The sequence below is a fragment of the Mercenaria mercenaria genome, chromosome 16 (genome assembly GCF_021730395.1).
Source record: "Mercenaria mercenaria strain notata chromosome 16, MADL_Memer_1, whole genome shotgun sequence".
Lineage (NCBI taxonomy): Eukaryota > Metazoa > Mollusca > Bivalvia > Venerida > Veneridae > Mercenaria > Mercenaria mercenaria.
The window spans coordinates 10,122,285-10,147,295 of NC_069376.1; the positions used below are offsets into that span (position 1 = coordinate 10,122,285).

General features: G+C 36.2%; 1 long non-coding RNA gene across 2 annotated transcripts in view; it reads right to left on the reverse strand.

Moving 5' to 3' along the window:
* LOC123543622 (uncharacterized) overlaps nucleotides 1-13,317 on the reverse strand; it is a 47,386-nt gene extending 34,069 nt beyond the window's left edge. For both annotated transcript variants that reach the window (XR_008367690.1, XR_008367689.1), the window contains exons 1-3: nucleotides 9,027-13,317; nucleotides 3,219-3,352; nucleotides 1,935-2,060 (exon numbers count right to left, since the gene is read on the reverse strand). This is a non-coding gene — a long non-coding RNA (uncharacterized LOC123543622). The remainder of the gene's footprint in view (nucleotides 1-1,934; nucleotides 2,061-3,218; nucleotides 3,353-9,026) is intronic.
* Between the last annotated feature and the right edge of the window lie 11,694 nt (nucleotides 13,318-25,011).

The following is a 25,011-nucleotide window of genomic DNA, read 5'->3' on the forward strand; positions in this document are numbered from 1 at the left end:
ACCGCTCAAACAAAGTTATCTTCCATTACAATACTATAGTACATGTACTAAGTACTAGTAATTCTAAATTAAGCTGTGACGTGAATTCCAGCCTGAATCCAGCCACGCTATACCATATCAGTGTAATTCTCAATTTTCTGCATGGTTTTAACAAGCCATTTAGCGTGCAGTGGTTTCACAGTGGACAAGCGCAAATCAACATTTACAGAGTCAATGTTACTATCCTTTAATTGGACGGCGATTTTGTTAGCATAAAACTCCTCAAAACACGCTTTCATGTACAACTTGAAATTGGCATACATACACGCAATTATTTTTCACGCCTAACAAAACAGTTTCCCTTTTCAAAAGACGAAGATAATTATTATACAAAATGTACCATTGTTTACCAATTTTACAATGGTTTACACTTTTTTCAAAACTGAAAGAAACTGTGAAAAGTTTTCAATGATTGGATGCATAATAAATGTTCAAAGATCAAACGTTCATTGTTAATATGGAGTCCTAGTCGAGCCATGATATTTTTGAGTTTAAACTTATTTATTTTACCTGTTTTGAACCTTTTTCTTCCATCCTCCATGAGCTCACCGGCATGTAATAACATTGTGATTATAGCCGGTTTCAAACCCAATCAGATACTTCTAACACTTGTAAATGTTACGGATATTAAAGCTACGTAATAACAAAAGAAAGGAACAATTTACTGACGACTATACAACAGTGAGCACATATTAGATATTAAAGGCATTAATCTGCTATCAATAAAGAGCGTAACACGCACTGGTGGACCGGAGAATAAACTTTTAACAGTGACGTCATACAGGTACCATAATTGCAGAAAGTAACCGCATGCAGTCGTACTTCCGGTTTTCTTCTTGATTCACATTCGCGAAATTAAAATTACGATTTTAACATCGCGAATTTAAGATTTCACGAAATAATGAAATGCCAAAAATCGGGACAAATTCGCGAAATAAAGATCTCGCGAATTTAAAGTGTTTTACAGTACCTAACATTATACACTTGAATTTCAAAGTTACCTTCAATAAAGGAGGCAGTAAACAGTTTTCAGCTGTTAGTGTCGAATTGGCCGGGGTCAAATTTACAAATAAGAGGCAATTTACGGAATGAAGTGCATATTTGAACTTCTAAATAATAATAATTGCTAGAACTGAAGTTTCAGCGGCTAGAATTGAGTTTCACTTATTTAAAGAAAATCAGTTGAGTAGCCTTGATCTTGATAGTATGACGTAATGACTTGCAGGAGCGTATACATACTTCCTCTGAGCTAGCTTAAAGTGGGGTTGTCATTTTAGCAGGGGCCTCAGGAAAGTGGAATAGTGAAAAAACGGTACGGATGCCCCATATATTTCAGCTTATTTTCAGATTTTACAGTGTTACTGGAGTATGGAACAGTGTAGCAATTGGGGCTATCGTTTTCAGGGAATTTTCTGTAGCGATTGAAAAATTGGCAAATTTAGCTTTTTTCGTCATCAGTTTCCGCGACCGGGAGAGCACAAAATTCAGGTCTTGTAAACAGAAAACTAGATATTAGAGATGTATTGCAGATGGTTTGTAACGATAGACATACAGTGATGTTAATGTTGCAACATCTTTATTTCAGGTGTGTGGTTACAGACTTTTGTGTGAGGTTTTGAAAGTTAGGTAGGCGACTCTAGGCCGAGAAGCTCAGAAAACTGTTTACTGCCTCCAAATGTAAGGTTGTATGATAATGGTAAAATCATTCAAATAGATTTATAACGGTCTTCATGCATCAGAGAACACAAAGGTTTGCAGTATGTGGAAAGGAGTCTGAAAACAAACTATCTGTAATATCAAGAGCTGCGGCAAAAGTTAGTTCCTTGGTCTGAAGCTTTTTTCCACCTAGGTTGCTTGCCAGTAACCTCTTATGGTTACATGTATCAATGATCTACCTTATAAATTCAAAACTGCACCATGGTTCCACCAATCACCATATAGAACAAACATGACAAAGACCTGCATCTCTTCAGTTTTTAAGTTAATGGTCTCTAGCCATTCTGTGTTACTGTTACTTCACACTACAAAAAGAAATATAAAGTGCACAGACATATTAGATGCACATATACCACAGTAAAATCAAACTGGACAATTTTAGTTATATAGCTGTAATTTGGTAAAAAAGTGCCAAATAAATAGATCCTATTTTTTCGATTTTTGGCACAAGTGAACATCACAAAGAGTCAAATTTTATTGACATTATTTCACTTTTCATAAAATACATTGTAAGACACTTCATGTTTATATTCGCTTGTTTTCAGGTTGTTACGGTACTTGAAAACGAAAGTATGGTATTTATTCTGTAGACCGCTTTGTGGAATGCTGCAATACGATAGTACTTCAAATGACTTGCATTTCACTGCATACTATTTAACACCACCTTTTCTTTTCATTTTCTTAAAGCAAAAATATGTATGAATATGAGCATGTTGTGATAAATAGATCTCTGACGGAATGAATATCTAGAGACTGTATCAAAATTGATCTGAAGTAGCTCAATTTTATATGAAACAAGGATTGTAAACTAATGTAATACCTAGGTTTATAATCGGATAATTAAGATTTTAACTGTACATTTCAGAAGTCAGACAAAACTTGTCAACTCTACAGTAGCTTCAGGGAGTAAAACATCTGTGAATTAATTACTAAGTTTACAGAAGTTGAAAAACATGTCTGCAATGTTTTCCTGTATTATCCTAATATACTCAATACATTCTGTGGTCGAGGGAGCTGCCAGGTGACGGGCAAAGGACATGGTCGTCCCACTCCCGCTAAAACTCAATTATCGGTGTTAAAAGCTAGGCTGAAGTACATTTATAATAAGAAAGTTAACAGTGTAGTATACAGAACTGTTTCAAAAAGCTAATTGAGCATTGATTATATCTGTGAAATTAGACCAAACATTTATAATTGTGCATTGCTCTTTGTAGTAAATAAAAATGTTAGAACTGTCATAATCATGTTGTGTTTTAAGATAAATTTCAGGTGCACAAATGTTACGTTACAGAATCAACTTCTTTTATTAGTATATAACCTTTTAGTGTTCTTTTTCTGAAACTGAGTTACCTCCCTTCCACTGTAAAATTGGTTTTATTTTTAGAAGAAAATTCAGCTTTTCTATAACTCAGAGTGCAGCTGGATTAGAGGAAAATGGGTCTAAATGTAAATGATCTTCTTACTTGTCACATGCTTTCTGTCCACTATGTTTCCCACACACACCATGTGGAACAATTTAGAGCTGTATCTCTTCATTTCTCTTCAACATGTTCAAGGTCTGTAGGTATTCTGCATTACTGTCACTTCTCACATTGCACTGCAAAAGATTTGTTTGTTTTTTGTTTTAGGTTTAATGCTATTTTTCAACAATATTTCAGTTGTGTTCCGGCCAGCTGGTTCTGGCAGGCATTTAACATTACCAGTGTTCCTGGATTCTGTACCAGTACAAAATTGTTCTCTGCAACTGGCAATTCCGCATATGAAACAGAGGTTGAATACAAATAATGTCACAGAGAACATGTGCCAAACACGTGGCCCTAACTCATGGATGTGCAGGCTGATCTTGGTTCGCTATGCTATCAATAAATTTTCAGTGAACACCCCTTTGAATTATAAATGTTACTGCCCAGATTGAATGACAGACCAGTCCATTTTAGAAATTTAGCAGGGTAAAGGTTTATTGTTCACACAGTCTACAATATTGACTTAACTGATCAGTATTCCTTGACCAACAGACTATATGCACTGGTCACAAAGGCAGAATCACTTGCCGACACTGGCAACAGCAGGCTAAAGGTTAAACATTAGAGCTCATCGAACACGAAATGCCCCCCTTGATGCATTCAGTAATTGCACAAGGAACAGAAATTATTTGCTCACTGTAAACAAAAATTCTACTGTTCTGGTTCAATGTGACATTGACCTTTGACCTATTGATCTCAAAATCAACAGGGGTCATCTGCTGGTCATGATCAACCTCCCTATTAAGTTTAGTGATCCTAGGCCCAAGCGTTCTCAAGGTATCATCCGGAAAGAGTTTAACTGTTCCGGGTCAATGTGACCTTGACCTTTAGCCTACAGACCTCAAAATCTATAGGGGCCATTTACAGGTCATGACCAACCTCCCTATCATGTTTCATGATCCTAGGCCCAAGCATTCTCAAGTTATCTTCCAGAAACCGTTTAACTGTTCCTGGCCAATCTGACCTTGAACTTTAACCAAATGACCTCAAAATTAATAGGGGCCATATGCTGGTCATGATAAATCTCCCTATCAATTTTCCTGATCCTAGGCCCAAGAGTTCTTGAGTTATAGCCCGGAAACTGTTTTACTGTTCCTGGTCACTGTGACCTTGACCTTTGACCTACTGACCTCAAAATCAACAGGGGTCATCTGCTGGTCATGACCAACCTCCCTATCAACTTTCATGACCCTAGGCCCAAGCAATCTTGAGTTATCATCCGGAAACCGTTTAACTGTTCCGGGTCACTGTGACCTTGAACTTTGACATACTGACCTCAAAATCAATAGGGGTCATCTGCTAGTCATGACCAACCTCCCTATCAACTTTCATGATCCTAGGCCCAAGCGTACGTTCTTGAGTTATCATCCGGAAACCCTTTAATTGTTCAGGGTCATTGTGACCTTGACCTTTGACATACAGATCTCAAAATCAATAGGGGTCATCTGCAGGTGATGACCAACCTTCATATCAACTTTCATGATCCTAGGCCCCAGCGTTCTTGAGTTATCATCCGGAAACAGATTGGTCTACATACAAGTTTGGTTAAAATCAAATCATAAATGAAGTTGCTATTGTGCAGACAAGGTCAAAATAGCTAATTTTGGCCCTTTCAGGGGCCATAACTTTGGAACCCATTAAGGGATCTGGCTGGTTCAACAAAGGAACTGAGATCTTATGGCAACACAAGTTTTGTGCAAGTCTGATTAAATTCAAATCATAAATGAAGCTGCTATTGTGCAGACAAGGTCAAAATTGCTAATTCTGGCCCTTTCAGGGGCCATAACTGTGGAACCCATAATGGAATCTGGCCAGTTCAAGAAAGGAACCAAGATCTTATGGTGATACAAGTTGTGTGCCAGTTTGGTAAAAATCAAATCATAAATGAAGCTGCTATTGTGCAGACAAGGTCAAAATAGCTAATTCTGGCCCTTTCAGGGGCCATTTCTCTGGAACCCATAATGGGATCTGGCCAGTTCAAGAAAGGAACCATGATCTTATGGTGATACAAGTTGTGTGCAAGTTTGGTTAAAATATAATCATAAATGAAACCAATATCGTGCAGACAAGAAATTGTTGACGGACGGACGAACGGACCAACGACGAACGAAGGGCGATCACAAAAGCTCACTTTTGCAATTATCGACGTTTAAATGTATTAGAAAATAAAACTCGGGCCGGGTTCACACTGTATTGCTAAAAAAAGTCTCACTGTTGTTTTATGAATTCAAATAAATGTTATTAATAAAAGATGATACGGGGAACAATTGGCATGTTTAACTTCCAGTGTTACAGAGTAATTTAAACATATTTTTGATGTTTGATTATTAATCGTTAGTAGATCCAAAGAGCTATAAAAATAAACTTCATAACTTCTTTGGTAGATCAAAATGTTTTTTAAGAGCTTCCCTAAATTTGGGTCGCTTTTAAGATTAATGTTACCTGTAAAGCAGAAAAAGGTAGAATATCTTACCGGTACCCTTTCTCATGCCCAGCTTAATTTTCCCTTGTGCGTGACTGAGTCGTCAGCATTTGCGTTATGAAATGATTTTTAGTTTTTTTTTGTTTTTTTTTAATACTTAAATATAACTTGCCTACCTGCATATTTAAAAAAAAGACAAAAACAAAAGGACATATCTTAGATGATGCCGTATCAGGAAGGCGGTAAACGATGTTGAAAGTTCAGACTTTAATGATGAAAAGCCAAACCTACGATGATGAAAAGGCCAAAATACACTGATGAAAAGTCGAAAGTATGCTGGTGAAAACTCGAAACTACGATGATGAAAACTTAAAACTACGATAGTGGAAAGTCGAAACTAAGATGCTAAAAAGTCGAAACCGCGAAATCATGATGGTGATAATACAAAATGATTTCGACTTCCAGCATCATAGTTTCGTGGTTTCGACTTTTAAACATTGTAGTCTCGTTCTTACGTTGCTTCGAACTCACATACGTTATGTGGCGATGGCCCTACCGGAACACCGTGCATAAACATCATGCGCGGATCCAGCCACTTTTCTCAAGTGGTGTTCCGACCGAACCCTTACCATGGCAAACATGTGTCTGTTTATATTTAATAATTTGAGGTTATTTATGTGGATGTTAGCCGTTTGCAAATAAAGAGTTGTCAATAAGTATTTGTTGAACATGCTAAAAGAGGAAATAGCGGGGCATACTCCCCCTGATTATTTTGAAATTTAGCGCTTCATTTCCTGCATTCTGGGACGTTTTAGAAGCATTTAATAACATCTTTTCCATTGCCATTGAATATACAATATACCCCTTATTTTCACATTTTTTTATGAGCTCACCTGTTAAATCAAAGGGTAGAATTATTCGTATCTTTGAGATAATTAACATAAAAATGAATTAGTGCTCTACGTGAAGCAGCCTCATACACTTTGAATGCGGTCCCTAATGTTGCCTTTTCGAAAAATCATTTTCTTTCCTTCTTCTCATCTTTCCTTTTTTAGGGTTTTCCAATGGGTCCGGACTACCGGACCCTCTCCCTCTTGATCCGCGCATGGGTAAGCTTACCATTTTTACCATAAAAACAAAATTTCGGCTCCATTTAAAAATTTTGGTAAAATTAAAATTTTTCGAAATTGTGATTTTAGAGCGGTATTTACACAAGAAAAGAAAAATGACAATACTAAAACTATAAAATTATAAATTCTTTTAAACTTTCAAAACCCTTGGAGATGTTTAAATGATGTAGATCTACATTCTAAATCGATCTGGCCTTATAGCAACTGACCTGCGATTCACGCTCTGAACATTACGGATTTATAGTTGCAGGAGCGTAGCTGGCTTTTTCATCCTGAACAAAAGTTTGTGCATAAAAAATCTGAACCACGGGAAGACGTAGCCATATACCTTTGCTTTTTTATCGTTAAATTTGTTTTATCAGTTGTCACAAGTTCAAACGAAGATGGAATGCAGACTGAGAGAACTTTGCTTGAATATAGCTTTATTAGTCACGATCTAGTATCTCAGATGTGAAGCCGTTGATCCCATCTTATTTGTAAATACACTTTATGTGTGTGTTTATTATCACGTTTCTTTAAAAACTCTTTCGATTTCACTAATGCACGGGATCCCTCTCAGTCAGCGAAATTTGCCTCTTTGTCTCAAAGGATCTCTCTTAACTCCCATCACCCGGCACGGGAACCCTCTCTGACACAATTTTCGATCAGCACCGGCGCCCTCTCAATTTAACTTCAATGTTAGAATTATGAGATTGTATTCATATTTTTTAGAAGTTGCACAATAATGCAGACTTACAAGTGTGGCCCCTCTTTGAATCAAATTAAATTATACAAAATCTAGTTTTAATAAGTGATTTAAGTATTGATTCTAATATTTTTAACATTTTCTTTTTATAAACAAAGAAGGATTTTACCGTGTAGTGTTTGCCGATTAAACATGTTTCACAAAGTGACCTACTTTTCGTAATGGGTCCATTTACGCCTAAAACGAGTTCCAGATTGAAATCCCTTCAATGGAAATAGATTTTAGTTCTGCGCGCTTTGTGGGCAAATAAAACATTTTTTCGTTCTCATGCATCGTAATTTAGGCCCTTAATCATCTCTCTCATCTCATTGATCAGGTGATGCCATTTTCAAATTTGGTGCCAAAGTATTTAGTGCAGGGTTAAAAAGTGCTTATAAAATGTTAACTACAAATTTGGACCCGATAGAAAAGAGTAGTGTGTTTTCAAAGCAGAAGTTTTATGGAAATTAATTTTGGAAAGGGTGATATATCGAGGATAACTCTTTGAAATAGTATCATTTAATGGGAAGGAAGGATTTTTAAATTGTAGAATACAGGTTATTTTTTGAGCCATGCATATGAAAAATGGTGTAATCAATGCATTGTTTCATATGTATGGTACAATATCATCTAGAGTGCCACTGACTGAGTGTAGTTGTTCCACATAGAACAAAAATGAAGTTGTATTACGACTGGACAGTGGAAAAATAAATGGGGAATTGATAATTTGTAAATCGGACCTTGGGATACAGCATACAGTTAACTTGGAATTCGCAAGTTGCATGTGAGTAAATTTGTCTTCCTTGCATTGGAAATTTGTTTTGAATATACGAACTGTTCAATCTGTTGATCTTTCAAGGTATTTCAGTACAAAACGACGATTATTCATTTTTAAATCCATTTTGAGTTGCTCCCCAAGTAATTCACGTGAACTTTCATGTTCTCCTCCTTTTTAGAGAGTAAGCGCCAATGGCGGCCGATTTTTTACAACAGTGAGCTGCCATTGGAAAAATATATGTGGCATTCATTTAGAAATTCGATTACTTAGAGAAAAATCCTTGAAATTCTCGAGGGTGACTTTTTTGTAGTTTAACTAACGCTATTTACTTTACCGATAGCTGCATGAGTTGTCACCGTGCATCCAAGTTGATGTTAACTGATGGGATGGGACAGACTTTAGTTTATTCGTATACTAGTTTTTATCATTCCAATTCTGTGGTGCCAGGTTGTGGATTATACCTGAACATACTACTGCTGAACCAGTTGGGTTTCAACATTTCTGGCAGTCAAGATTACAACAACAACAATATGGCGGACAGTAAACGCAGATAAATGCAAGGGCACGGTAAAATTAATTAAGAGAACAATATGCATGACATTTACCAAAAAAACAAGTGGATTTTGGCAGCATTATGCATAGAAATAAAATTCTTTTATTTTGGTTATAAAAGCGGTTCCGGACGAATACGTACGCTCTCTAGGGAATCTGCCAAACCATAAAAAAGGGACGAACAACGTCTACATCACCGAAAGGGGTTCGGCGGTTACGGAAGAAAGATGATACTGTTGCATGGTGGTAAGGTGTCTGACTTCAATTCACATGTTACAATCATATTGTGGTATCCAGAAATTTGTTGAAATTGTTCCTTGTAGTAATTTTTTATCTTGCCTGACACTGGTCAGGTCAGAGAGATGGCCTGTTTGCACCAGCTGGTTCATTTGAACCAGGCTGGTCCAACTGACCCATAACAAGACATGTACACATGGGCCTAATGAACCATATTTGTCATAAATATTAAATTGTGATGAAAAACTTGTAAAAATATGTGCTTAGAAACATATTCGCAATCTTGTTTTGACGTAGAGGCTTACTTCTGAGGATGAACTTCGTGCTCAGACAAGTTACATAAGCTGCATTGACTAGATTTTTGCCACAGAACAAAGATCAAATGGAACAAATTTAGATTTGTCAAAAAAGCAGGAGTTATTTGCATCAAATTTACGGTATTTTTCAACTTTTATACATTATTTTGCCGTGCTTCATCAGCTCGCCGCCATTTTGCAATTTTCCCAGCTGTATTATGATCATGTGACTGAAAGTAGCCATTTGATGCTGGCGAAACTGAAAATAGTATAAAGGGAGATAAATGTTGCCATATTTAAATTACGGATGCAGAGAGATACGAATATACTGCTGCTTCTCAAATCAGCGGAAGTCAGTGTGTTTTCTTCCTCCTTTATCTCTTGGATTTTACAAATGGCCGAAATTAAGATTTTCCAACAGCTACATTATGCTTTTTTAAGAATGGCAGTGGCTAGTGAACCGTCACCGGTGCAGCAGACCCGAGGTCTAGTGCACCGTCATCGGTGCAGCAGACCTGAGGTCTAGTGCACCGTCATTTTTGTTATATATAAAATATAGCTTCAGCGATTTTTTTCGTTCTTTATAAAGGTCCGGTAAACGGACCTTTTCCCAATTGAAAAAGGTATCTTTTTTTCCCAATTCTCATCCAAAAATTCCCAAAATGACCCAGACAAACTGATTGTATCGTATAAATTTACAAAACGCTCGAGGCCGAGAACGAAAAACCTTCATTCTGACGTAAAAGAATAAACCCCGCCCGAAGGTATTTCGGTAAAAAAGACGGCCCGATTTACCAGGGCATTCAGTAGACCCGAGGTCCCGGGTTTTGACCCACGAAAAACCGAGAAAAACTCGTATTTGACCCGCTGATTATATGCCTCGTGCGTCGGTTTGACTCGCGGAAATTTTTTTGATGCGTCTAAGTTCGAAAGTCCTGCCCCTTGTCAATCAAAATCCCAGAGAATTTCAATACCGTTTGCCGGCACGAGCGGAAGTATAGCAGGAGGCAGAGCGTCGTATGTTAATTAGCTACCACGCCACGCGCCGACTGACACGTGATCATCTCGCGGTTTGTATTTAGCACAATGCCGTGTCATTATCAACCGTGTCTATTGATAAATGTGTAAAAGTTAATTGATAAACAATGCAGCCTTACAGCAGTCAGGGGTGTAACTGTTTTAAGTTAGGTAACCTATTTCAGTTACTTTTTCAAGCATTTTATAACCTGTATTAGTTATAAAATATTGTTAACTCGGGTAAGTTATTCAATAAAAGTCTTTTTGCTCTTCTTACAAAGTGACCTTTATAGTGAAATTAGTAGCAAACTGTGATTAATCAAATTCTCTTTTAGTCTGATCATGACCTGATAAGCATAATGGGATGTTAAGAGTTTTATAGCTTTAAAACTCTTGCGTAAAACTTTATCGGCCTTGCGTAAAATTTTTTACTGCAGAGCTGGAAAGATAAAATGTCAAGGATTCAGGTAATAATAGCATTAGTCACATTCAAAATACGGAATTGGCACAGGAGGGCTTTATAATATTTTATGATAACTGAAACAAGTTATGAAAGTATAAGCAATAACTCAAATGGGTTATAAACTGCGATAACTTTAAACAGTTACACTCCTGACTGTACAGTATCGTGTTTGTACCACTTTTTAATTAGCGGTATACAGCTTATGTTGTATTGTAATATGTCTTGCCAACTTAAAATAACTACAAATTGGATAATTAAAATCATTATTTTGTGTCCTCTATACGATTACCTAAGCCGGTCAACCGTTACGGTCTATAGCAATTTTATTATCATTGCCGAGGCTTTGTTTGGTCCAAAACAAATTATATGCTGTAAATAAGTAGAAATTATAAGTACTGAATAGGTATGGTGAAAAAAAAACAACTTGAAACAGGTATTTTATCAAGAATTTAAAATGTTAAATTTCGTTTTACATATTTGTCACCCGTTTTCGCGACCGTAATTTTCGGACATTTCCATCATTTCTTACAAGATTTTTCTAGTACAATCTAAATAAAAAGCCAATACAAAGTCTGCATGTAAGAAAAATATGAACACTGTTGCAAAAGCATCTCTTATTTTGAAGCATTCAGTATAGGTTGACCCCTGAAATGTTGATCTTGTCTCTTGAAAATATGATTTTGACCCTTGAAAATTTAGACTGAAGAGTCAATGACTATCGAGTTTCAAAACTTATGTTACTCTGTACAGAGGGTCAGACCCCTCTTACAGGGACTCGGACAGCCAACAGTTGACATTTTCAAGAATATGAAAAAAGGGACATTTCACTATAAATCATTTAACCATTCATTATGTTTATTGGATGATGTTTACATGGAATTAAAGGAAGAAGTGTTCTAAATGATGTTATTGACTTATTGCAAAAATTCCCAATTTGAATAAAAACCCTGCTAAAATTCCCAATTTGGGTTAAAAACACCGTCATTTTTCCCAATTCAACTGGTACCGGACCTTTTCCCAAAATGGCAAAAAAAATCACTGCAGCTTTTCTTTGAAGTATAATTATAACATCTTGTCACCAGTAATATGTATGACCATTATTAAAAGAATGAAGTAAGATAAACCTTGATTTACCTTATAATTTACCAATTTACCTCAACACGCTATCTTCATTCTTCGTCAACAGTATTTCAGATTCACTGTCTCATGATCAGAGCTGCCACCACAAAAGATAAACACACCCAATCCAATCATTAAATAACTTTAACAAGCAATCCAACAACGCCTACATTTGTAGACCTCCATTCATTGTCTTAATTTAATCTTTATTGTCTTTCACAGTTTTAATCATGGATTTCGTGAAATGTAGCTATTGTAATCAATAATATAACAAATATTGAAATTTTAAACAGTTTTCACCGTGCCTGTACATTATAAAATATTTGCTTGCAAGATGTCAATATTTCCGAATTTACGGTCCCATGAGATAAAAATCTGAAATTAAGATCGAATTTCAATTTTGATATGTATACTTACATATATATCCAAATATAGACAATAATTATTTTTATATATTCGACTTAAATTGACAAAAATATATGGTATTCATGAAAATAAAAAAAAAAAAATCAAAGAAATTCATTCTGTCATTCGGAAATATCTTAGTAAATGACGGATACTAACGTTGCCGAAGAACGAAGATCAGCGCTTGAGGTAAAGCCATAAATTAACAAGTAAGTCAAGGTTTATCTTACTTCATTCTTTTAATTATGTTCTTGCTTATTACTGGTGAAAATATCTTTCAAAGAAATTTTACAGAAAGGCTATGTTTTATATATATTAAAAATGACGGTGCACTAGACCTCGGGTCTGCTGCACCGGTGACGGTTCACTAGCCACTGCCTTTAAGAATTTTGTAAGATTATGGTGACCTAATTGTACAAAATAATGTACCTGTTTGCAAAGCGATTCGCAGGTTGTTGTAAGTGTCAAATTCATTGAAATTTAGTTGCACTGCATGAGTAAAAGTCCAATAAATCATAAAATATCCATACCATGATGCGAATATCAACACAATGATTGTAAGTCTTCTTCTAAAACCAGAAAAACGCGTGTCTCGTGATTTATGGTTCATTAGGCCTATGTATACATGTCTTAATATGGGTCACTTGAACTAGCCTGGTTCAAACGAACCAGCCTGGTTCAAAAAGGCCATCTCTCTGACCTGCTGGTTACGAAAGTTCCATGTACGAACATCGAAGGCTGATTGCTTCATAAATAACTTCATTAAAGTTCTATCATTACGTTAAATCGATAGCACTTATCCGTAAATAGTTTTACAATTCATTATTAGTTGCTGTCATACCCTTATTTACATGTAAACATGCTTAAAAGTTGACTTAGACTAGCAAGCCAGCGAATGTCAGACATTTTGAAATTATGACGTCATATTTGGGTTAGTATAAATACTGGGCGTTCCGTATCGCTGTAGTCACACAGTCACACAACCGATAAGCATCAACACAGTTGTGTTGAAAACAGAAAAGCTAAATCTCTCTTATCCGATAATAGAATATGGATCGTAATAATATTTGTTACATTTGCCTCATTCCAGTGCAGATCAGTTGATTGATAACTTTGTTATAACCAAAGATTTTGCCAAATCTGGTACACTACCAAATCTGGTAGATCTACCCGCTAGATCTGTTTACCGTCAATTTTCCATAACACTGCTTAATTTTTCTGAAATAATGTGGGGATCTTTATGGGCAAACAATATCGCACTTTCATCGGTATATAAGATTGCAGTCTGAATCTATACACATCGGCATGTCATTTAGGTAACAAGAAAGAGTAAAGGCCCAAGGATACTTCCTCGGGGGACTCCACATGTGACACCTGCAGATTCAGATGAAACTTTGTTAATATTAACTATCTGAGTTCGTTCAGTAAGATAAGCTTTAAACCAATATATACTTCAAACACCCATAGCTGTAAGCAAAGAGCTTTGCTGTAAGCTTTTTACAAAGGATAGTGTGATCGACGGTATCAAACGGCTTAAAAATAAAATCATGCTAGTATATAAACCTTTAGAATTATTCTGTTTAATAAAGTCTAACAGATGTATAAGGCAGGTATCGGTAGAGTATTTAGATCTGAAACCTGACTGAAACTGGTATAAAAGGGAATTCTTATGTAAATATTCTGAAAACTGATTATATACAGAATGCTCCAGAATAAATTTTAGAAACACAGGTCAATAATTACCTACTTCAAGAGGGGAAGACTTTTTATAAAACCCTAGCTGTTTTCATGCCGTCAGGAACAATTCCGGGATCAATAGACATATTTACAATGAAAGTAATAGGAATCTTAAGGACATCTGCCCCATTTTCAATAAATTTATAGACGGAATACCATTTTAACCCGTGCTCTTCAAGGCATTTTAGCTTAGTTGACATTTTATGGACAAATTTTTCTGAGACATGGTTTATTCTAAAACAAGTAGGTTCATCTGTATTTCCATAAAATGATCTAAAAATTTTCGAATTACTTTGCTTAGGACACCTATGACATGTTCCAACAACAGTTGGTTTTGTTGTTCACATAGGCCTACATCATTTCGAATATTAAATGCATAATCATTTCGGATATACATGCATACCCCGCCTCCACTGCAGTTCCTGTCATTCCGAACAATGCAGTAACCGTCGATGCAGAAATCAAATTATCTTACCGCGTCTCTGTAAGTGAAATAATTGCAGCTTTGTTTTTTTGCGCAATAAGTTTAATTTCGGATATTTTGGTAGCAACGATCTAACGTTTAAGTGGATAAAATGCAAGTCTTTCCTACCAAAACACTGGAAATTGTCATTACAAGTGTCGCGAAATTGGTCCTTTCGCGCTTTAAGTGCATTTCGGTAAATTGTATTACTATACAGCAGTCTATGTAAAAGTCAGAGGTATTTCCGTAGGCGAGTGACGTCATACGGCCATATAAATACACACTGCGCATCCAGTTTGGACAGATCGTCTTGGGAGCTCAAAGAGTGCACATCGAAGAGAAACTGGAGAAATAATTTATAATAAATAAGCCATAATTATAACTGGGACTTTGGTAATAAATAATTTAGGTGAGGCACCCTCATATTTGCAGCTTCGGCTCATCCTTGCTGGGTCCTCTTGATAGCTATATTGTTTTAGTGGTCCGGGTCGCAGTATAAGCTGATGGTTTAGGGTTATAGTGCTGAACCTTGATAGGTCTGAGACAAGGTTTAAAACATAGTTTGAGACAAGGGTTAAAACAGTGGTTTAAGACAAAATTGTTAAATAGTTTGAGACATTTGGTTTGAAATAGTGCTAAGGTTTGGACCTAGGTAGGTTGTGGAAAGGTCAGTCCCTCATCCTTGCAGCGTATGCTCATACTTGTGGGGTTTCCAATCCATACACTCATTCTAGGTCGAGTGGATCATGACAGGGTGTTGAAACGTACGGTTTGAAACAGCTGGTTAAAGGTCATAAATTTAGGTTGTTGGAAACCAGCTTGTGTACAATAAGGACCGCATAGTAAACTGATTATCTGCTTGATTTTTAGTTAATTTATGTTTCAAACAATCATTTACAAATCATTGGTTAAACCAATCAGAAGCAAGGCAGCTTAAGTAAAATTCATTATACAAGTTTTATACCAATCAAAAGCAGATAGCTTAAGGAAAATTATATATATAAACAGTTTAATAGTTAGTTACGCTCGGTACACGTGACAGAAGGTTTTGGTGGCAGCGGTGGGATTCAACAGATATCGAACAATATCACTTACCCACACATAAAGATGGATAGTCCAGATGATGTGGAGCGACGGCTGGAGAATATGAACGAACGTTTGAGGGAAGTACAAAGACGGAACGAAATCAGTAAGCTCCAGACAGAAATATCATTTCTTGAACGTGAGCTGAGTATGCTTGAAACAACAGATGTCAAAACACGGCCAAGACAGTTGTTTCAAGACCATAAAAGAAGCACAGACAGTATGTTTGGTACAGATACGTCACCTTTGGGTACACCTAAACAAAGTAGGAAAGTTCAGTTCGACACAACAGACCAAATCAAAAACCCAGATCGTTTTGTAACAAACAGAAAGAAGCAGAAACAACCAGCTACTTCAACACCAAAACAGGATGCCTCTACGACATATTTACCAGTTCCAGCTAAAGCTAATTTGAAACAGAGTGGTGCCAAGCTGAAACCGGCGACTTTTGATGGAACAGGGAACTGGTTAGATTACAAGGCTCATTTTGAAGCTTGTTCAACACTAAATAACTTGTCGTATGATGAAAAAGGTTTATATCTAGCGATATGTTTAAGAGGGCAGGCACAAGGAGTTTTTGGTAATTTATCAGGCAACAAAAATGATTATAACGAACTGTCAAAATCATTAGAAGAAAGATTTGCGCCACCAAGCCAGACAGAGCTGTATAGGGTTCAACTTCGTGAAAGACGACAAAAAGCAACTGAAACTTTGTCAGAACTTGGTCAAGACATACGGCGTCTCACAAACATGGCATATCCAACAGCCCCAAACGATGTAAGAGAAACTTCGGCAAAAGAACAATTCATGGATGCCCTAATAAATTCAGATATGAGAATTCGTGTTAAACAAGCTAGACCAATTAATTTAAATGATGCAGTGCGGCACGCCGTTGAGCTTGAAGCTTATAACAAAGCCGAAAGGAAACATCTTGATAGCGAGGGTTTTATCCGTTCAGCAGGTGACCGTGATAAGATGTCTGAAACTTATTTTGCTGAAGGTTTGAAAACACTGCAGAAAACGGTTGAACAACTGACTAACTCGGTAAAATCTCTTGAAAATTATCAAAACAAATTAGGTCATAAGAATTCAAACAAAGGCAATTTTCAAAATTTTCAAAGACCAAGGTTTCACCCAAAATTGAAAGAAAAGCGTGAATGTTTCAACTGTGGTTCTGAGAATCATATCCAAAGGAATTGCCCTAAATTACATCATAAACCTGGAAACAATAGGCAGTCAAATAATTCCATAGGTTCGGGACTTATCGCTGATGTAAAGTTTAATGGTTTACAATCTGAATGCCTAATTGACACAGGTGCTTCTCTTTCTATCATATCATTATCTTTATGGAACAAACTTCTAAACTATTCCAAGCATAACCCTTTAAAATCATACAGAAGTAAAATCTATACTGCTTCAAACACAACTCTTGATGTAAAGGGAAAAACAAACGTTTTTATTGAACTACAAGGTATAAAATGTGTTTGGAACGTTGTAGTTGCTAACATTAATGTAAATGCTATTCTTGGCTTAGACTTTCTTAAAACTCAACACTGTCAGGTTGATGCAGTATCGGATACATTAATAATACAAGGTAAGGAATGTAGTCTAAGACTAGCTGAGAGGACATGTTGTATGTCTAGCTTTACATATGTTCGGAAAGGTCATACCCGAGTTCAAGAAGAAAATTTATCAGATGTTAAGTGTAAGACTGTTCGTTGTAAGTCAAAAGTATGTAGATCAGAGTTACCGGAGATGAAAGAACATGGTCTGGATATGATATGTCCATCGGTTAAGGATCATCTACGTAAATCCGCAATATTTCAGAACCAGGAATTGCAATGTACTCAGAAAAGACATCTGTGTAAGATTTGTCAAAGGTCGTTCAAGAAAATGAATTACCTGTCAAGACATAAAAAGCTGAAACATTCTGGCATATCTGAGAAAGATGTTTTTTATCCATCAATAGAAAGTGCGAAGAAGTCAGAATGTTCAACCATAATTAAGGAAAAGAAGGTTAAAGAATCAAACTCATGTCCAAGCTTGATTACAAGAACAGAAGAGATGAAAGATGGCGGTGATGGAGACACTGTATGGATCTCCTTAAACAAGCTTAAGTAATTTATCATAGAGTATTTAAAATGTTGAGACAGATCCGTTTTATGTTATATGCTTTGAAATTACATTAGATGAATGAATGTTAAATGAAGTCAAGCGGGACGCTTGAAAATCGGAGGCGTGGGTAATGTCGCGAAATTGGTCCTTTCGCGCTTTAAGTGCATTTCGGTAAATTGTATTACTATACAGCAGTCTATGTAAAAGTCAGAGGTATTTCCGTAGGCGAGTGACGTCATACGGCCATATAAATACACACTGCGCATCCAGTTTGGACAGATCGTCTTGGGAGCTCAAAGAGTGCACATCGAAGAGAAACTGGAGAAATAATTTATAATAAATAAGCCATAATTATAACTGGGACTTTGGTAATAAATAATTTAGGTGAGGCACCCTCATATTTGCAGCTTCGGCTCATCCTTGCTGGGTCCTCTTGATAGCTATATTGTTTTAGTGGTCCGGGTCGCAGTATAAGCTGATGGTTTAGGGTTATAGTGCTGAACCTTGATAGGTCTGAGACAAGGTTTAAAACATAGTTTGAGACAAGGGTTAAAACAGTGGTTTAAGACAAAATTGTTAGGTGTTTGAGACATTTGGTTTGAAATAGTGTTAAGGTTTGGACCTAGGTAGGTTGTGGAAAGTCAGTCCCTCATCCTTGCAGCGTATGCTCATACTTGTGGGGTTTCCAATCCATACACTCATTCTAGGTCGAGTGGTTCATGACAGGGTGTTGAAACGTACGGTTTGAAACAGCTGGTTAAAGGTCATAAATTTAGGTTGTTGGAAACCAGCTTGTGTACAATAAGGACCGCATAGTAAATTGATTATCTGCTTGATTTTTAGTTAATTTATGTTTCAAACAATCATTTACAAATCATTGGTTAAACCAATCAGAAGCAAGGCAGCTTAAGTAAAATTCATTATACAAGTTTTATACCAATCAAAAGCAGATAGCTTAAGGAAAATTATATATATAAACAGTTTAATAGTTAGTTACGCTCGGTACACGTGACACTAGTATTTGAAGGTAAAGTAGTGAAGTTCTGATCTTCTTAATTTATGTCATTTAATATATATTCTCTGGAAGGAACTTAAATAAACGCATGTCGCAGTAATAACATAAATCAGTATTTTTCCTCGGTAGTCTGTCAAAGTCTCTTAATGTGATGTATCCAGTGCACTTCATATGGGTCTTCGACTGGCAAGAACTACAAGACACCACTTTGCTGGTAGCTGTGAGTCCTCTTTTTTAGACAGTGCATGGATACTTTGCTTGCCACTGTCTATAAAAAGTAACGTTTACCACTGCAGGTCCAGGGTTTGACTGTATGTCACCACATTTGAGAAGGCACAGAACAAAAATACTACTAATATTTGGACGAAAGCTAGCGTGAAGTTTCACGGAGCGTAAATCTTGGTCATAGTAATGACGATCTATGGTTATATGTAGGGATTGTGTGATCAATAGTCCACTAACTAGGTATCGGTAGAGTATTACATATACACATGGAGAATTACGTAAACACACGGAGAAGGACGTAAAAAAGAATGACGTAAACACACGGAGAATGACGTATTTATACGGAAATTGCAGATTATTATTACTGGTTACTACCTTCAGTTAAAATTGGGACTGATTTCATTTGATTCATTGAAAGTTTGTATATACTGCCCCGTGTTCATTCTAATTCCGTTACTGTACGTCAAGTTTGTTGGAAGGACTATGACAAGCCGTTTGCAATATATGATGTATGTTTTGGTTTATTTAATACTTTCGCGGTACTCATCTGTTCCCTGATACACTCATACCGCTGACGCACACGTGACTATGCTATCTACATTGGGTTTTATTTATTATACATGTTCAGAGGCATTTTCTTTCTGATCTGGTGGTAGAATATATCAGACAAACATACTTACTCCTAAAAAATAGAGAGTAGTGTACCGGAATAAAGGACCAGAAAGAAAAAAGCCTCTGTACATGTTATACCCTATCCCTGGATTCTGTAGCATTACAAACCCTTTCTACGCAAGTAACTGTCAACTTCCACACATAAATCAGAGATGGAGAATGAATGATGTCAGACACAATGTCTTTTATCAGATCGCAACGGAGAACATATCGGTGGTCTCTAAGGAAGTTTCATCTGTAACATATTGACGTTTCTCTTTTTGACTTATGTTCAATGTTTAAATGCTTAGCTCAATATGAAGAGTGCAGACCTACGGGTACACTAGGTTTAAAAGACAACTCGGCTACTTTTCTCAAATTGACTTTTAATTCTAATTTCAACATGCATTATGTCTGAAGAAAAGTAAACTTCTGATAATACGTGTGCATTAAATTGAACTGAGAGAGATTTGTTCATTCTTGAAATGAATTTATGTAGCAGTATACAATAGTGTCAAATATAGGTATTTAATGAAAACGTTGGTGCGAGAGTGGGGAAGGGGTACTTAATGAATTAATTGCTCCTTACCGACTTGAGTTCAAAATCTCGTATTGATTGTGGATTCTTTATGACTAAGGGACCCATCCAGCTTAAAATGTATCAGACGCACTCATGAAAAACTACCATGAGGAGCATCTGGATTAAAAACGGGAAAAAGTCGTTATAGAATCCAACTTGTGTCTACGTAACTCTAAAAGCAATAAGATACAAAAGGTTGATGTATGCAGACATTCAAAAGGCCGAAATACAGCAGATTGTTGAAAATTATTTCTACAAAGTTCAGCTGGGTTTGAGACATTTTATAGATTTCTTTGAAACTTTTTGGTGTAAACATACTTTCTTTGTGTTTGAGAAACGTTCAACGTAATGTTTAAATACATGTTTTTACAAGATTGTTTATATAAAACCACGAATAAAATTGTGTTTAATGGACAAAAATATTTATTTTAAATAGACTAAATTGTACAGGTAAACATTTTCATTCATTGCTTAATTTTTTAATTCACTCCTGTAAAATATCTTTTGTAAAACAACAGGAATACGTGCTTAATGTGATGAATTACTAGTATTTATTCAATAATTTTAGAAATTTTGTTTTTATCTTTGTAAAATATTTATATGTATATAAAAAAATAAAATTTTAAAGAAATAACCGTTTTTCATTTCGTATTTTTAGCTCACCTGTCACGAAGTGACAAGGTGAGCTATTGTCACAGTGACGGCTTGCTGTCCGTCGTGCGTCGTCGTCGTGCGTAGTCCGTCGTGTGACAACAATTTCTAAAAAATCTTCTTCTTAAAAACCACTGGGCAGAATTACACCAAACTTCATAAGAATGATCCTTGGATGGCACCCTTTCAAAATTGTTCAAAAAATTGAATTCCATGCAGAACTCTGGTTGTCATGGCAACAGAAAGGAAAAACTTTAAAAATCTCCTTGTCCAAAACCACAGGGCCAAGGGCTTTGATATCTGGTATGTAGCATCATCTAGTGGTCCACTACCAAAATAGTTCAAATTATTCCCCTAGGGTCAAATATGGTCCCGCCCATGGGGTTACATTTTTTATAAATACTTATATAGGAAACATTTTGAAAATCTTCTTGTACAAAATTAGATGGCCTAGGACTTTGATATTTGTTATGTAGCATCATCTAGTGGTTTTCTACCAAGATCGTTCAAATTATTCCCCTAGGGTCAAATATGGCCCCGGCCCGGGGGTCCCAAGTTTAACATAGACCTATATAGCGAAAAAAGTTTAAAAATCTTCTTGTCTGAAACAACAATACTTAGACCTTTCAAATTGGGTTTGTAGCATTGTGTTAGGTTATGATCCTCAACCAAAATTGTTCAAATTGAACCCCTTGGGTGAAAAGAGGCCCTGCCCTGGGGGTCCCAAGTTTTATATAGACTTCTTTAGGAAAAAGCTTTAAAAATCTTCTTGTCTGGAACCATACGACCTAGGCTTTTGATATTTAGTATGATGCATTGTCTAGAAGTCCTCTACCAAAATTGTTCAATTTATGCCCCTGGAGTTAAAAGAGACCCCGCCCTGGGGTCACTTACTTTTTATGTGAGTTATAGAAGAAAAATACTTAAAAAATCATCTGATCCTATTTCCTGTCAGAATAATTTGTATATTTAATGTATTGCTAACGTAACACATAAGCACAGATAGTGCTCGACTCCCTTTTCATGCTATCTTTGTTATAATTATTGTTGAATTGCTGTTAATAATAGACTTTGGGTCATTTCTGGCTAATTTGGGTTCATTATGTTGATAGCTGGATCTCAGCATCACACACTGGGCGCATTCGGCATACAATCCCGTGTAACTTTGACCAGATCACCCGAGTTCACCTGAGTGACACGAGTAACAATTGTAGTCCGAACGCTTTATCGGGTAACTGAAAATGATGGAGAACGTTACCTATATGCTATCAGTAAAAAGCTTCCGAGCTGTAACAATAATAAAGAATGGTTGCTACTTTTGATCCATAATAAGGACAGACAGTCTGATATCGTTGTTAGAGATGAACTGGTAAGACTTCTGTCAGAGTGAAAAATCAGACTGGATTATTATCAATCGACTTTTCAGTTTCTGGGATCAAGTAACGCTTGGAAAAATGTTCAGTCCATAATGTTTAATAGACTAGAAATTTCTATTTTATGTTAATTTATACTTTAAACTATTTCCGAAGCAAGAGCTATGTACAACTTATATTAATCCTCTTATGTCTACACATGACTCTACTACCCCGAATCATTTCAAATTAAAAGGGTGTTTGGTATAATAATTTCTTTATTTTTTCATTCTTGTGACTGAAATTCATTTAAGGAAACAGTGGAGACCCCGATCACATGATTTGTTTTGCGGTGTTCAATCTGCACTGTTTGCCAAGACCCATTTATAGGACACTCGGCATAAAAATCACTCTGGACGGTAACCATTCCCACGCAGGTGTGTGAGAATCCATTTTCCACATTTGAGCTGAATGCCAGGGACAGTTGCTGATACATTTACCATTTTCAACTATTTTTGAATATCTTGACAGGTGATCGAATCCACAACCTTTAGCCAAGGACGTTGATATCACTTAGCCATGTCCATTGAAGAAATATGTTACGAAAAGAAATAAGCCCAACTCTTCTGTCTCTATTCTCCCATGCTAATGAATTTCTTTTCTTTTTTGTTTTAATGAAAAATGTCTTTGTTTAAAATGACATAACTGAATTCACAATACTTACAAATAGCACATAACAAACAGTATGCTTTTTTCAAACTTTGTACGTAGTACAGCCATGAAATGTGCTAAATACTAGTTTGACTTTTAAAAGACCAAGTACCAGTTCATGATGTTGTTCAATTGGGTTCATCACCATTTCCAACAATTATATTGCCATATATGACCGAGAGTCACTAATGGTAACAAATGTTCACTCTCCCTGGCAAGCTTAGCAACCTAAGTGGCTTACTAGTACGCTTTCATAAGGAACTGACAATTATACATTCGTATGAACTGAGGTAGATTGCAAATGGCCATGGAACGAATTTCTTCGCTAACCGGATCAATCCTGTGACCTTTTGACTGGCAGTACAGTGCTACTGAGTCAACTACTGAGCTAACTAGAGAACAGTACCATATGAGTATGAAAGAAGGTTTGTCGGCAAGTAGGGAGGTTGAATTTTTACTTATAAGTTCAACATCAATGTGTGGCTTATTTTGTGGATTATTTGTCCTTATCACTAATTATGTTTTCTTAAGCCTACATGTTTTTCTCAAAGTTGTCCTTTGTGAACTTAGAAAGAAAACTTAAAAGCTTTAAGAATCAGATCGGAAATACTCGAAATATTCTTGACATGGATGTTGCTGTAAGAAGCAGATTTCTCAACCTCTGTCCTATTTAGCACTATTACAGATTGGGGCATGAATGCCAAAAGAGCATTTCAAAGTTACTCTGCATTTAGAAGGAAGTAGAAGGTTTTAAAATAACAATGACAGCACGCTCCACTATTCGAAGGCAATTGTCAATATGAATGACTTTCGGTTCTAGAACTGAAATAATGATTCAAGGATTATTTGACTTGATACTGTGATCTCGCTTTAAAACCCTGAATAGATATAAGAAGTTTTCAACCTAGTACCACCCTTATATTTGACAAGAGCATCTTGAAGGTAAAAATTTAACCGTCATGTTCTTACTACAAAAAAGGGACATAACTTTGCCAAAATTAAAGTGTTATGGAACTTGATGCTTTTACCTTGCTTTACAACCCTGAAGACATGTGAGAAATGTTAACCCAATGCCCCCATTAGTTTTGGAGTTAGTAACTTGAATGCAAACACAATAATATCTATTCACAAGAAAGAGGGCGTAACTTGTCAAAAAATTAAGGTTATGGGAATTGATGCTTTGATCTTTCTTTACATCACTAGAGACATGTATGGAAGATTCAGTCCAATATCTGCATAAGTTTATTAGTAACTTGCATGCAAAACTTTAACCAGCTTTTTCTAAGCTTAAACAGTGGGGCATAACTTGGCCAAAGTAAGAGTTATGGAAGTTGATGCCATGTCCTTTACAACATGGAAGACATGTTTCAACCCAGATTCTGCATTAGTTTAAAAATAACTTGCATGCAAAACTTTAACCCCAAAAAGTGGTCTGACTCAAGTAAGAGTTATGAGGCTTGTAATGTGTTGATATGACCTTATTCTACAGACCGGAAGAAATGTGTGAAGTTTTAACCAAACATCTGCATTAGTTTGGATATACTAACTTGCATGTAAAACTTAAAACTGCATTTTCTAAGTCCAAAAGGGGCATAATTTTGTCAAAATACATATAAGAGTAATGGGACTTGATCATCTGTGATTAGTTAATGATCTTAAAGAGTAAACATAGGTTTCAAAGCAATAGTCTATAAATGAGACCAATAATTTACATTAGATTCGATCAAGTGTTATCTAATTTGATTATTTTGGCAGATCTGATGAGTGGAAAAAGTTGTTTGAAGTTTCAAATTCAATATCATCTGAGATAAAGCCTTGATAGTAATTGCACTCAAAAGTTTACCAGTCTACCAGTGACGTCATGTTTAAAATGTCAATGCATTCGGATACGGTCACCCGCCTTTCCCAGCTTCAGGATGTGGGTAGAATTCGGGTGGCACAACTACTATCTTCCGGGTTACACGAGTTATACTCAAGTAATACCCAGGGTGACTCGGGTTAGCTCGA